The 16,778-nt window shown below is 29.3% G+C and overlaps 1 long non-coding RNA gene across 1 annotated transcript in view; it reads left to right on the top strand.

Annotated features, from left to right (window-relative positions):
• LOC126740491 (uncharacterized) overlaps positions 1-16,778 on the top strand; it is a 175,118-nt gene that overhangs the window by 96,553 nt on the left and 61,787 nt on the right. Inside the window, exon 3 of the long non-coding RNA XR_007661926.1 lies at positions 13,157-13,214. This is a non-coding gene — a long non-coding RNA (uncharacterized LOC126740491). The remainder of the gene's footprint in view (positions 1-13,156; positions 13,215-16,778) is intronic.

The following is a 16,778-nucleotide window of genomic DNA, read 5'->3' as shown; positions in this document are numbered from 1 at the left end:
GTGTTTGCCGATAAAACCGCACCTTAATATTTGAAAATTAGCTCATATTTGTCACTTGCCACGTTTTTGACATTTCATCTTTAAGGTGGGCTTGTATTGGCCATCTTAAGTTGCTACACGCTAAGGCAATTATATTTTCTGATAAAATTACTATTACGATAAAAAACAAATATTTATAAAAAAAAAAAAATTTATTGAATTGTGGTAAAAAAGTGGACTATTTACTTTATCAATTTTATATCACAAATTCTCGATTAAGGTAACATTTTGTTTTCTTATATATTTTGGTATCAAAAGGATCCATAATACGTTTGATTTTGGGTCTATTGGTCAGACCCAAATCAAAGCAACCCCAAACCTTAATACCCCGTGTTTATTTTGAGTCGCATAGATTTGGGGTTAAATCTTTTATTTACTGATCTCCTAACCCAGCAAATGTCATCTATTCTAAATAATTTAAAACGACTTTTATCTGAAAACTGTTTTAAATGTTATGATGCTCTTTGGCAAATCAAGGTATACTCTCTCTGTTCTTCATAGAGATTAAGGATTTCTTCGCGACTTTCTACTGTGTAAACCAGCTTTCCTATGTCTTCGTTTTATAGTGCTTACCGATATTGAAATATGTCCAAACAATCGAGAAGCACTAATGAACTGATCTTGCACAACCAATCTCTTGATATTTCTATCCACCACATAATCAATTTTTTTGTTCTGCCACTTTTTGGAATTCTTTCAAGGTACCCCTTTTGTTAGAAGTAGTTGTGGATACTACTAATTTATGTAAAATTAGGTTTTTTGCTGTTTTACATTGCTTTTCGGCATTTTCTATTATTTCCTTGGGAAAGTTCCACAAAGAAAAATCGTAAATTATGAAATATGGATTAATCATTGATAACCAATTGAATATGATATAACCAAAATAACCATGTCTCAAAATAACAGCAATTATGCTTGTTCTCTATAAATATAAAAAATATTTTATATGGGAAACATGTAAAAAAAAACAAATTTTGGCAGCGTTTAAACTTATATACATAAAAATATATACGAGTATAAATATATAGTTGAAACTCCACTTAATATTTTTTAATGCTCTATTATCTTCAATTTTTTTTAATTATGTCACAAGTGTTTCATACCCTTTTGTTTTGAGATGCCACTGCGCTTAATAACATTCAGTTATATTTAGAATCAAGCAGATTTAGAAGGACTGAGTAGGTTTAGACCTATGAAATAAAAGTTTGTCGACGTTATATTAACTTCGTGTGCTAACTTTTATGTTATTCTATTAAGAAAAAAATAAGACTAATATTATATTTTGATTAGAATAAACGCTACCATCTTGTTTTAACAATTGTCACCTAAAACTCATTAAAAGAAACTACTTCTATAGGAACATACTTTTTTATTCACCACTTATTACCAGTAGACTTACATTATTTACGGCGTTGACTAACTAAACTTCATTCGTTTAACTGCACTTTCCTACACTTTATTACAAAACTAGATCCCTTTAATGTATTCCCTACAGTTCTGAGTGGATCTAATAAAATATATTTAAACATTTGAAAATGTTTTACTTATGATATCCTTCCTTGCTGATAAACAAGCAAGGATACAAAATACAAAAATATTAATTAGGAATTTAATTTTACTGCAAGGATTTATTTTGAAACATAAAGAGCACAGTCACAGACTTAAAAGACTGGAATTGTTGAATGGTGAAGATCGACAGAACTATGCATTTTATTGTTATTTGTTTTTTAAAACCAAGTCTGGATTATATAGATATAAACTCGTGGCCATATTATTAAATTATTACACATAAAAGTCTTTTTAAAAGTGGTTTTACTACATCCGTCAAGATATAGAACGGATTTCTAATAAAAAGTTTTAACCAATCTTTTTAAAAGTATGTAGAGAGTATTTCTTACTAATTCCTATTTTAAAATATTTTTTTCAGCTTTGTTATTTTAAAGTCTGTAAATATTACTCACTCAAATGAATGCTTTATTCTTTTTGTCTTAGTTGACACGTTTTAATATATTTCTTTTAGTTACTTACTAGAACTATGTCAATGTTCTGTAATTTTATTATTTTTTAAACTTTTATGCTCTTGTATATAGATTCTTAAAATTGTTACCATGGTATATATATTTTTATTTTTAATTTCATTTTTGGATGATACATAATATTCTGAAAATAAAAAATATATTTCTTTCTCCGTTCGAAACGAAATATTTTCATATTACAAATGTGAAAAGCAAGATAATAAAAAAAAAAGAAAAACTTCATAACATACAAATACACCTTCATTTGATACTTAAGTATCTATAATAAGCACAATGCTAGAAGTATGTATGTTACAGTCTTGAAATGCTTACTTGTTCTTTTGTCTGTGGTGATGTATGCTTGTACCTGTTTTTTTCCTTTTTTTCTCTAGTTACTTTCCACTTTGAATACTTCTAGACAAAGCCATATTAGAAATTGGGAAAATAGTTTTCTTTTTCATAAATATTTACATTTTCAGACCTAAAAAAGAGAACGAAAACTGTTTTTAATTTTTTTATTGTCTTTTTTTCTTTTATTCTTTAATTATTTAAAAGTTTAATTATTTATTTAGCTGGTACTGGTACTCATGATTGTTCTGCCTAAGTGAATATATTTATTTGTAAATTTATTTATTAAGTCGTGGTTTAATAACTAATCCTCCGTAATGCAATAAAAAACATAAAACCGGCCATTTTTTGGAAATTTGTAATAACCTTATAAAAAATGTAAAGAATTTATATATTAGGTTATATAGGAATTATATTTAATCACTAGAATTTAACATATTATTATATACAGAAAGCACTGAGTTTTGATATTTTGTACAGGCAAAAAAAGGATTTCCGGATGAGATTTGGTATTCCGGATATCTAAAGAAATAATGAAACAGAGTACTCAATATCTCAGGAGATTGTCGATACATTTTTTAGTTTTTTAAAAGTGTGTGTATAGAATAAAACCCTGCATATACAGCAAATCTAAAAATCGAGTCAAATCTTTAATATTTAGGCTCTTACGATACCTCTATGTTTTGTTTTCAAGGTCTCTGGCAACTCTGGAATTTTCCAACAACCGTGTCACCCCAATTTTTAAAATGGGATATTAATGTGATTTATGTATTTACAGGGCTTTACCTGTCTTTTATACCGATTTTCAAAAGGCATTTGATCAGATCGATCCTATTACAAAAAGTGGAAAAGTTAGGATTTTCAGAAAAATTATTAAGACTTCTTGGGTCATACTTACTAGAAAGACATCAATTTATTGAAATAAAGGGATTTAAGTCTACAAAGTGTGTTATTAAATCAGGAAATCCTCAGGGCTCAAATTTGGATCCTTTGTTATTTTTCCTAGTTATAAACGATTTAGCAGGATGCCTTAAATGCCAGATATTAGTTTTTGTTGAAGGTTTAAAATATACTGTCGGGTTTCTACTATTTCTGATTGTCAATAACTACACGGTCAGTTAGACTTCCTGAATGAATGGTGCCAAACAAGTAAACTTTATATAAATATATATATATTATAAATTTTATAATAAACTTTATGGAATTTATAGACTTCTAAATGATTTATAGTTTCTTACTCTAGAAAAAACAATATAATAAATTATTTTCACCAAATTAGTTCTCGAGAACTAATAAGATGCACTATTATTAATGATCTCGGTATTACTTTTGATCAAGCTTATAGTTTTAATGAACATTTCGATTAGGTACGTTTCTAATTGTTTGGCACCTAATTTTTCAAACCTATAGAAGTTCTCTGAAATCAATACAAAGGAAGTTTGTTTAAAATTTAATGGCATCATTTTTACATAAGCTATTTCATAATAAAATCGACTGCATTAATCTGCTTAATAAAATAAATTTTTAGATTTCAAGACAAAATTTAAGAAATGTGTATATATTTATTTTGCGTCCCTAATCCAAAAAATTTGTCTTAATATTTTTATTTTGGTGACATAAAAGCTATATATTCATAAAGAACTGATTCTTTTGCAGGCATTTTCTTGAAATATTGAAAGTTTACTTACTTTATATTACCTTGTGATTCTAAAAAATGTATTTTTTTTCGAAAATTTAACACATTAATAAAAAAAGAAGAAATTAGGTATCATACATATATGCCGTCATTAAACACAGTTTCTATATCAGTATCTATAATAAACCTAATGCTAAAAGTGTTATATATCAGTATTGTGGCCTTGTATCTTTTTTTAAGATCTTTAATTTCGCGTCCCCAACCTACTAAATCAGAGTGTCTACATATCTCAGTAATTTTAATTTGGCAACATAAAATCTATAAATATGTAAAGAACCAAATTGTTCAAAGCTGTTCTTTGAGATATTTGTAAATTTTTATTATGTTTGTTTAAGTTTGTTTACTTTTTGTTAAACCTTATTCTATAAAAATTATTTTTTCTTTTAAATTTCTGCCAAAGAATTACACATAATTTTTCTAAATGGAACATCCAGTATATCATGAGATCTTACAATTCTACGATATATTCTCTGTTAAGTATTTTTTGTTTAGCATACCATATGCCTATTCGAGATAATCAGTTTTTCAATTTTAATCTAGCTAATCAGTTTTTTTAAATGAACTTCTTATCTTGCAAAAAGCATTTTAATTGTAATTTCAAAGCTTCAGTTTTATTTTATAAGCGATACGTGAATGATGTTTTCTTTAGTGTGGGCTGAAAATTATTTGAAATCGGAGCAACTTTACTATTTTTGAAAAATAAATAAAAAATATCTTTATTAAAAATAATAAAATAAAATCATTAAAATATACAAAACTAGATTCTAGCTTGTTTAGTTTTTTTAAACCGCTTCTTTAAATTAACCATGAAATACAAACCATACATTTCTATGCCTATAAAACGAAAGGTACGGTGATAAGTCCTATGCATAAGATCCAGTAAAGATTCAGGTAATTTTAAAATGCATGAAATATTAAATTATATTGTTATTAATAATAAATTATATTAATTTTTTAATTCAACAATAATATATTTTTTATGTGTCTTCTGAAATATATGATGGAAGCACAACTAGTTCATTGCAAAATCTTAAAGAAAGCTGATGATTTTCATCCCTAAACTTTAACATAGATGTAAGATACACAGGCATATTTTTATCAACAATTTTGCAAATAAATAATAGAAAATCTATTTAATTTTTTAATATCAAATTTCCTTTAAATGAAACGACAGCAGTTACTTATAGCATCATTTGAAATCTCGTTTTGTCAACCTGAGTAAGACACGCATAAAAAACAATAATACCATATATATATGATAATTTTGGTAAAACTTATATGCTTCAGATTTTTTACGAATTTTTTACGAATCTTAGAGTTTAAAATTTGACTGTTCGCATATTGTCGGCTTACTGACAAAACCAGTTAAGTAACATTTTGTTAGTTTTGTATAAATAAGGGTTTAAAGTTTCAACCTACAGTGAAACAACTACATGAACGGAAACATTTAATAAATGATAATATAGCATAGATTGTAGTAGTATGAACATAATTAAAGCCAGATATCAGGAAAAAATTTATTAGCAAATGTTAAAAATACAAAAAAAAATGTGTATTTAATCTATTTTGCCTAAACTTATTGGCAGGCTTGGTAACTTATCTTACAAGTACCTTTATCTTAAATGTCATCTTCAGGATCACTATCTTCAAGTGCTGGTTCAGGAATATTGTCTTAAACATCGTTGGACAATGATAGATTTTGATAATATGGGTGAAATTCATCTGAAAGTACTTCCGATTTGCACAACTTTAATAAATCTTGTTTTTCTTTGGAACCTATAGGTCGCATCTTCGCGTACTCATTTTTTGGCGTTATTTCTGTTAAATTGGGTATTTTTCAACTCCTCCCAAAAAAGTTGATTTCTCGGTATTGTTAGATTTGATCATATTTATACTCCCTGGCTTCGCCTTTTGGTAACGAAAACATTCAACCAGTTTACCTTCTTATTATTGACCTATTCTATTGTTTTATTTTTATTATTTAGTTTAGAAGGACTTTCCAAGTCAAGAAACTTGAGTTCCTGCACAATAAACGGCTTCTTTTTTGATGCTCTTATTCTGGCCTTGCGAAATATTGTTAACCAATCACGCATTGTAAACACAGGAACAAACTTCTAAACCCATTTAATAGCACTGTGCATGCTGTCTACTTCTATGTAGCTCTGTCCACTTTCCAGAAGCTTTTGCTGTATAATCATTAAGTTGGGATTTTTTTGAACCAAATAGAGTAATAAAGCGCTAACCTGTTTTTGCAGAAGAAATAATTTTTTTTTACAAATGAAATTTTTGTTTTCGGTGAAATCTGCACTTACCCTGTTTTAGCCGTATAATGTTAAGCAAAATGAATAATTGCCAGAGCAAGCTTATATAATTTCCATTGTCTAACACTTATCTGATTTATGCAGTAAATGTATGTACAAATTTTGGTCACGAAAATGCACTAAGCGCATAAATGGTTAAAATGTACTTATATTGATGCAGTAAACCGACGATATCTTTTGACTTAGTGTTAAAATATGATCCCTGTACATAAGCCTTGATATCTATAACTCTCAAATTTCTAGCTCTGCCTAAGTAAACCTTCAATCTCCAGATGAATATTTTCCTTCCAAAGAATCTGAACAGAGACTCTATATAAAAAACCAAAACCAAGCAACTTTGCTCTTATCAGCATTTTAAGGTTAATACATGCCTTCTGGTGCCCAGGTAAATGTTGGATAAGTAAATGTTTATTTCTGGATTTAAGGAACATTCAAACTCAATAAAGTCTATTAATTTGCTTCTGGTAACTTTTTTTGAACTATTGAATATTCCTCTTTCAAGAGAGTCGTTTCTCAAATAAAGAATGTGATAATTTTATTTTTGATAATTTTAGACAATCAATGAAATATATTTTAGGTTCGAACTAAATAACCATCAAATCTTTATAGTTTTTTAAGGTTGATAACACACTTACTTGTAACGTTGTAATTGTAATTGGAACTGTAAGTAACTTTGGAATTGTTTCCAAGCCGTTCTTGATGCGCATGCGTAAAATATCACAACTTCTGATCGATTTAAAAATGTTAAGTGGAGTCCAATTTAAAAGAAGAAGAGCAAGAAAAATAACCTAAGAGACGCAGTTTCCGTTTTTCAAGCAAATCTTGCAAAGCAAGTCTGTGTCGGAATTAAAAAAATCTTATCGCTTACATTCTTCCGACGATTTCATCACTCATTTTCTTAATGTATATTTTTAGATTATTCCAAAATTTCAAATGACAATTTCAAAACAAATATCAGGGATTATACAAAATGACAAAACACAAAAAACAATTTAGAGGTTATGTTCATATTCAGAAGATCGGGGTTGATGAAGAACGGGGCTACACGACTTCTCTGACACTTTGCATGTAATGTAAAAATTGACAAAGCCTTTAAAAGGCCAAACTTTATTTATGTTTTATGTTAGATCCATATTTATAACAATTTGTTCCCCTCTGGTACCCAATAACATGAAAGTTTCTTACAATTACACACAACTATGTAGACAACTAGATCAATCTCTCGCATACTATCTAGATAGCATGCCGGTTACATTGGAGAAAGCTACAAACGCTTTTTATACTCCTATTTTACCTAAAATTTCAAAATATGCTTTATTGTTCTAAACATTTATTGTTGGGAACAAAGCTGTATAAAACAAAAAAAATAAAATAAGTGATAATAAACGACAACAAATATATGAAATATACACACAAATAAAAATAAATAAAATTAGAATAAAATAAAGTGCTTATAAAACCTAAAACTAAAAAAACCCCAATTAAACTTATACCAGTAGGAACTAAAAACATTAAAAGGTATCATTATTATATTCTTCAAAATCATAATAGGGTCTTATAACAAGCAATTTCCTGACTTCCTTTTTAAATCTATGAGCCTGAGAAATCTATCTTATTCTGATAAGCAAATGGTTAAAAAGTTAACGACTATTATACGCAACAGAGTCATGCACCAGGCCCGATCTGGAAATGGTCAACGGCATCCTATGTGTTTGCCTTGTGGAGTAAAAAGATAAATCCTGACTCAAATTGCCACCATATTTCTTATGTCCTAAAGATACTATTTCAAGTATAAAGAGACAGGGCAATATTAAATTTTGTCCACAAGAAAGATAATCTTATATGAGTCTGTAGTTTTAGCTTTATTCATGTATCTAATTGCCCTTTTTTTGCAACACAAATAATATATGCATCAAGTGTTTAGAACAAGAATCCTGTACTGTAAATGGGATTCAATTAATACAAATTGCACCTGTTTAGTCGTACCTTTATCTAAATCATTGGAGATTATCTTAATTGCAAAGCAGTTTGATGCAAGTTTTTTACCTATACCTCAATATGTTGTTGAAATTTTATTTTATTATCTATTTGAATGCCTAAGAATTTACTATCTGAAGGGAAACAAGTGTCACCTTAATTAAAAATTTAAGACAAATATTAAATTGCTAAGTTTATAAAAATTAACAATAAATAATGCCACTTTCTTTCCGAGAAAACGGAAAAATTGTTTACTAATCAAGTTCGAAAATAAAAAATTACTAGACTTCAAGGAAAATAATATAAAATCTTTTTCATAATATAGAAATTGTCTATTTTTAAAAGTTTCACTTTAAGTATCGTTATAACGGCAAATGTTATACGCCTATGAAAAATTTCCCGGTATAAATATGGTATAAACATGTGAGTTTCTAAAAACAGGAAAATATATCATAGAGAAAGACACATTGAGAAAGCGCTGTTCAATAGATGCTTAGATGAGGGAGATATTATATATTTGTAGGAAAATGCAGAAGTTAATTTATTATTAAAAAAAGCCACTACCAAATAAATTAGATGAATATCAAGCAATCGAACAGGCCAAGAACGTTTCCGAAAGGATGCAGTACGTACCTTTGAACAATAAGATCAGTAATAAGAAACTACTGATTATCATATTTGGCATTTGTTAATTTCCATAAAGCTAGTCTTATCAAAAGATGGTCTTATACGAAGAATGAACTTTCGATATCGACACTTTTGAAAAACACGTATGTACCAATCAATGATGATCTTAAAACTAAATTCTTACTGTAGATTAATTTCGGACATGTTATACATTCTTATATCCCCAGAGACCTTAAACGTAAGTCTACGACACATAGATAGAAAGAAAGAAAATGTGCTATATTACGTAAAAATAATCTTGTGTACAAGCATCCTACAAGCTAAAAAAACAAAACAAAAATACAATTTCAAAAATTGACAAAACAATGAACAAAATTAAACACAAGAAGACAAAACTTTTTGAACATACTTAAATTAAAGATAACTAAATAAAACAATCAATTTCTAAATAAAGGTAAACTTGTTGACAAAACTAGAGAAGACAAAAGGAAAAAAAAAGCTTTCCAACATGTCCAAGGTTAAAACCTATCATTAAAAAAGTCATCCATGTTATAATATGCCTTAGCCAATAAAAGCGTCTTTAATTCTCTTTTAAATTTCTTAACATCCGATATATGTCTAACACATTGAGGAACATGATTGTAAATTTTTTTACTTATGTAAATTAATGAGTTTTTGGTAAGGGAAGACGTAGGAATAGGTAGGGGAACATCATTTACACGACGAGTCAAATGGCCAATGGCAGAGGGTAGTTTAGGAATTTTGTGAATAAGAGCAGCTGTTTCTAAGATAAAGAGTGAAAAAAGAGTTAGGATTTTTTCAGAAATGAAGAGGGGTTTGCAAGAATCTCTTAACTTAGCAGAACTCAGGTATCTAACTGCTTTTTTTTAAATAACAAAGACAATGTTAAGTAGCCCCTTATTGGTTAAACCCCAAAAAGGTAAGCCATACCGAATATGAGATTCAATAAGTGAAAAGTACACTGAATGTGCAACCACCCCTCCCAGCTCTTGTTTTGCCATTCTTACTGCAAAACATCCAGAAGATAATTTCCTAGCTAAATGTAAAATATGATCTTCAAACCGAAGGCGACCATCAATGGTAATTCCTAGGAACTTGCAGCACTCTTTATTCTGCAAGAGCGAATTTTCGTCAAACATCAGACCCTGAACATCGCACTTAAACCCCATAATAGACGTCTTTCTTACATTAAACACGAGCCTGTTGGAAGTACACCACCCTGATAAAATCTAAAGGTCTTCAAGGATGCAAGTCTTAATATAATCAGAATTTTTATGGCTCCATAGTATGGTGGTATCATCAGCAAACTGAACCACCTTGCCCTGCAGTTTCAATGAACTTAAGTCATCCATATATAGTAAACATAACAGTGGTCCCAACACTAAACCCTGGGGAATGCCGCATTTTAGGGATCTAAAAGCAGACAAACGCCCAGATACTGTAACCTTCTGAGTACGATTTGATCGATAGGACTCAAGCCATCGCAACGCTACGCCCCTAAAACCATATTTATCGAGCTTAGATAACAATATTCCATGATCCACACAGTCAAATGCTTTGGATAGATCACAAAACACTGCCGCCGATGACTCTCCAGAATTCAAGGACACATAGACGCTCTTTAAAAAGCTAAAAACAGCATCGTGAGTCCCTTTACCGGCTTGAAATTTGCAGACGAAAGGACAAAATTCTGCTTTTTGCAAGTTTTTCAAGTATCTTAGAGAGGGTTGTAACCAGTTTAGGCTTTTTATTCCCTTGGAAGATTTCAATCCACAAAAAAAAACTTTATGAATATTTTTACTGCAGTATTTATAGCAATGTATTAAGCTTAATAAGCGTTTCAATTTATTTGTTTAATATATTAAAAAAAAAACTAAAACTTAAAATTATTGAAAAGAATAATGAGTTAAAAAATGTATAAAAGACAAAAATAATTTAAATATATATTTACAAATAAAACATATTATTAACGCTTTTTTATATGTAAATCAAAGTTATTAAGGAACGTGTTAAAATCTACATTTGACGCTGATATAATATAATGGTTATCAAAATAAAAACTCTTGTAGAATAAAAAGACTTAAATATTAAAGTAATCATAATTATTACCTGAAAAAATGGTCAAAGAAAAAGTAATAATTAAAAGATTCAAGAGACTATTTAGAGACTAGAGAGAGTATTTAAAATAGTCTTAGAAATGCTGATTAAATATTAAGAAAGAGAGATTACAAGATTACAGTGTGGAAGACTACACTCGAAAAAATAACACCGCTTCTTTGTTAGAATAAATGTTTATTCTTTGATTTATACTTTCAAAAGAGAAGTCAAAGGAAATAATTAAGTAAAAAGTAAGAAAATGCTAATATATTTAATATTCTTTTAGTGCAAAAATGCTTGGTAGTTTTTGATACTTAAAAAAATCATGGACCAACTTTTTGCTAAAGCTAACCTAACCTGGTCAAAACAACAATAGAATTCAACATACCTATTATACAACAATAAGAGCAAATGTTACTCATTTAAATCTAATTATTGTATGTATTCTATGTATATGAATATCGCTCAGTGAGTTACAAAACGATTAATTAACGCCAAAACATGATGAAGACAATATTATGATTTCGATTGATGATATATTAAGAGCTTTCTCTGTCTAGTTCTAGAACTGTCGCAATTATCAGAATTGTGTACATTTAATTGTAAAAGAAACCGCAAAATAGATTATTGGTGGAGGGAACTATATATTCTATAAGCAAAATTAATAATAAGCAAAATTCTATATGAGTATAGACATTTGTTGCCAGAACCATTATTCGCTTGACAGAAAATGACTAGGACAATGGAATTTTAAATTTCGCACATGTTAAAAACTTTAAGATCGCGCCATAAGAATAACTATCTTACACTACTTGCACTACTTACGGAATAAAGCTATTTCGTTACTAACAACTATATTGGACTGCAATTATACAAAAATACGACAGACAAAAAAATATAATTATTCCTTAAAAAAACTTGTTATTATAAACTAAAAAATAGTAATTATGACGCACAATAAATACGAAGAAATAGTACATTCTATAGCAATAATTGTAAAATAAGCAAAATTCTACTCGAATAGGGAATTTTACTGCCCAAGTTAATGATCATACTTTTTGTACGACTCTTAAGTTAATTTTGTTTAATTTTTTCATTTAATATTTGTTTCAATAATTTGCCTTTTTGGTTCCAGATACCTCATTTTGTTTTTTCATGACTTTTAGATGACGCTATAGTTACTTGGAACGAAACTATGGTAAGAAAGAATATGTCGTACAAATTTTTTTTTTAAAAATACGACTTCTTTGATAGAAGATTTTTAAAAAAATTGCAAAATATCTTAGGAGGCATCCGTAAAAGTTTGGTAATGATCCATAGACGCCAAATAAGTATAGTTAAGTTTTGTCCTGATACAGGGTGTACACCTTAAAAATTATCACCCGTATCTTGCACACATAAACAATAATATTGGAGGGATTAAATTTTATGTAAGGAACCGTCCTACGCAAATCCTCTAGAGTACTATACGTTTCATCATAATTTTAAGTGAAAACGTTTGTGATCATTTTAAATGTGTTGTAATCCTCTAAAGTTTGCTGTATTATTACTGTATAACTTTTGTAGATTCGTGTTTAGGTAATTTTAAAGCAATTTTTTAGCGATTTAAAAGTATATTATTTTTAATTCTACTAAACTACAACTTTTTTGCAATTTAATAGACCTCGTATTGCCTACCATTTCAAAGATCACATAGGTACCTCTGACATTTTATAAATTTTATTTTAAACTACTCCCATCATCAAGTAATATTTTCCATGCAGAAAATATATTTATTACCTTTTACAATACCTAACAATTAAGCATATAATAAGTGTATCCAGCGTTATAGTTAAGAACACTTGCAATTTCGAATCTAAAAAAGATCTCCGATCACTGAATACGTAATCTACTAATCTATGGTCTGGTTTTTTGCTACTAAGGTTGGAGTGGGTTAAACGGATCAGATTTAAATCTTAAATTATCCAAAATAATATAACTGAAAGCTAGATTTTATTTCTTGTTTTTTTTTACAGGTTACGTCGAACGAAAACTCTTAATGAAAGGAAATATATGAATGAAATGCCTTACTAGGTGAGTTTACAAATTTTAACTAAATCACCATGTTATCCAACGTTTTTATTATTCAATACTTATAGTCAACCAGGAACGGTTAATATAAAATACCAAATATTCCAATTTGTTTATGTAGATATATGTATAATAATCGGTAAATAATTATACCAAAAGCCAACGATAATACTGGCGAAACGATAGGTTTATCAAAAAAGTTTGGACAATTTTTAAATTTAGTAACGTTTTATGACAGCACTATAAAAAATCTTATTTTACACATTGAAAGTGGTTATTTAAAGCCATTTTCTCAAAAACTGTCAATACAAAATTGTACAAATAACTAATATAAGATTTATGCAATGATAATAAATTATGATATAAGATTTATTATCATTGCAAATTTTTTAAATTTATTCAAAACTATTGCAAATATTAAAAAAAAAATTGACTAAGATTTGTTCAAAAATATATAGGATGTTAAAAAATTCAAAAAAATTAATTTGATTCTCGGTTCCTACGATTCCAGTTCAATCGGAAGCGGTATTTATTTGTTTGATATGCCAAAATATAGCAATTTTTTACCCATAAAACATCATTTTGGTTTGCTTTTTTTTAGTAATATTGTTGACAAAGTACAATCACAAATATATAAATCTATAATTTATCTAATGATTTAATTTTAAAACAATACGGATTATTTAATACGATATTCTAAAGGAACTGATAAAAGGTAAAAAAAGAACATCGTAGTGAAATACAAGTATTAAGGATAGTAATGTTTATTTAAATTATGTTTATTACGAGTATTTAGTTTTTGTAATTCGTAATCAAATGACTCATCGGAATTAGTCCCTTCTTTCAAAATTTTTTTTTTTTTAATTTTCCGTTCTGCCGTTCTATAAAAGTACTTTTTGAATTATTTTTCTTAAGCATATTTAAAATTTATCGTAATTAGTTTATTATATTTAACTTACTTTGCTTAGTTAAGTTCCTTATCATTTTCTTAAAATTTCAAATTTGTGAGAAGACAAAAATCAAGACTAGAAGTATTTAAACATCTGGCGCTCTTTTTATTGATCCTCTATTATTTTAAATAGATTTCTAGAAAACACATACTATTACGAAATTTAAAAATGTGTACTTTTTTAGTAGAAATTATGTAGTGGCTCAAAAATAGTTTGACAGGAGAGAAAGTCGCTCAACGAAAGATGCCAAACTAAGTCCCTAAGTTCCGGGCCCTCTTTTACCCAATACATTCCTTGTATTATGGTTTGCAGTAAAGAGTATCGATCTTTATTTCTGATAAGATGCCCCAGGTATTTTGGTTTTCTTTTTTTAATGGTGTACAAGGTTTCTATACCTTATTTCATTTCTCTTGGTACTTTTATGTTTGTAATGTAAGCGGTCCATTGTATTATGAGCATTTTATTTATACAGCCACGTTTCGAATACTCTCAGATCTTTAGGGGCGGCTTCTGTGAGTGTCCAGGATTCTACGGCACACAATAAAACAGAAAAGACATAGATAGCTTATTAAGTGCCTTACTTTCATTGCAAAAGATGTGCTGTGACTTTTGAAGATAGCACTGGATTTTGTGGAACACCGTCCTTGCTTTACCTATATAACATTTAATTTCTTCTGCACCATTGTTTATTCATGATGATTGCAAGGTAGCAATATTATTGAACACGTTTAATTCGATTGATCATTTAATGATGTTAAACGAGATCAGCTTTTTCATAATCAATTAGACCTATACATCACAGTTGACGTCTCTGCATCTTTGGATTAGGATTTGAACTCCAATAAAACCAAATTGGTTTTCGGATATCTGCTTGTTGCATTTGTTGTAAATCCTTTTGTAGATAGTTTTAAGAAATAATTTTAGCATATGACTCGTCAGACTGATGGTCCGATATTCCTCGCACTTCTTGGCTCCAGGGTTTTTGGGCAACGCTATAAATTCTGAATGCAGCTATTTTTCGGGATAATTTCAAAGGTTATAGGTTCTGTTGAAGATGTTGGTAATTCAGGCTATTCCTTTATTATTTAACATCTTCAGAAACTATGCCTCTATGTTGTTGCCTCTGTATTGTTATTTTAATTTGTTTTATTGCTATTTCTACTTCTTGGATTAGTATGGGTGGGTCTGTAGCCTCTTTCTTCCGATAGTGAGTACGTCACCTCCATTCTGTGATCCTCAAAAAGCCTTTCTAACTATGACTTACAAAAGTGTTCAATGTAATAAATAATACGGGCGTAATACCCACGGATGACTGAATTTTGAATTATAAACTTGATAAGCCATCTAATAAAGATACTCCCTATAGAATAATAGATAATTCATGGTAGAATATTTAAGCTACGCGAGCAATAAATATCTGAGACCCAATTCGGCTGTTGTAGGGACTAGAGAGGCTCTATTGTCGATCAGTGTTGTTCTAACGATGCAGGAATGTCAACAGCGATGTATATGCTTCGTTCTGTATATGTTTTGTCGATTATAAGCCGTTTGGTCAATCGAAAATAATGTAAGTTTCCTTAAAAAGCTGGCTTGAAATCAGATGACTTCTGTCAAGGTAGACAAAAAGACAACAGAAGAGATACAGATATTACGTGGTGTAAGGCAGGAATACATACTCTCTTCTGAAATTTTCAATCTAAACTCGCAATACCTCTTCAGAGAAGCCCTGCAAGTTATTGAAGCTGGATTCCTGCTAAATGGAAAACGACTTCTTAACACAAGGTATGTAGATTATACCGTACCGTACCGAACTCCAAATGGATAGTGTTACATCATACAGCCGACAATATGGTTTAGAAATACACGCCAGCAAAACAAACTTCAAAATCAATAGTAAAAACCAAAATACCTGTGGTATTTTATTAGTAGAACTCCTTTAAAAAAAAGTCAACAAATACACATACTTGGGCACGAATATAAATAATAACTGGAAACATTCTATGGAAATAAAAACACATATTGAAAAACGAAAGCAGAATTTATCAGGATGAAAATATTCTTTGCTAGCCACGACTTACAGCTGTTAACTAAAATTTGCCTCGTGCAATGATACGTGCCTTAGATTATTTTTTACGGGATCAAATCGTGGACGCTTCCGCAGACCTTCTCAGAAAAACATGAGGCATTTGAAATCTGGCTATACCGAAAAATCTAATTAGAATACCTTGGGCAGAGAATAACCTATACGGAAGTTGTAAGAAAAATAAAAAAGAAAAAAGAAGTCCTGAATACAGTTAGGACTCGAAGGCTATAATATTGTGAATATATAATGCGTAATGAGAACAGATATGTCCTTTTGCAGAAGATCCTCCAAGGCAAGGTAGATAGAGCTGGAGGAGTGGGCATAGAAGGAGAATTTTGTGGGTGGAAAATTTAAGAACCTGGTTCAACAGTCAACCACTTAACAACTCCGCGCTGCTGCTAAGAAAGTTTGAATAGGCAACATTCCAAACGGATAGGCACTGTAAGAAGAAAAATCCAAAAACTTGTTGGTATAATCGACCATTAAAATTGACATAATTATTTTTATAAGAGGCCTAGAAATTCTTAGAATAAT

This window comes from Anthonomus grandis, chromosome 9, assembly GCF_022605725.1.
Source record: "Anthonomus grandis grandis chromosome 9, icAntGran1.3, whole genome shotgun sequence".
Taxonomy (NCBI): Eukaryota; Metazoa; Arthropoda; class Insecta; order Coleoptera; family Curculionidae; genus Anthonomus; species Anthonomus grandis.
Note: the sequence above shows the minus strand (reverse complement) of the source record. Positions and strands in the feature narration are given on the sequence as shown.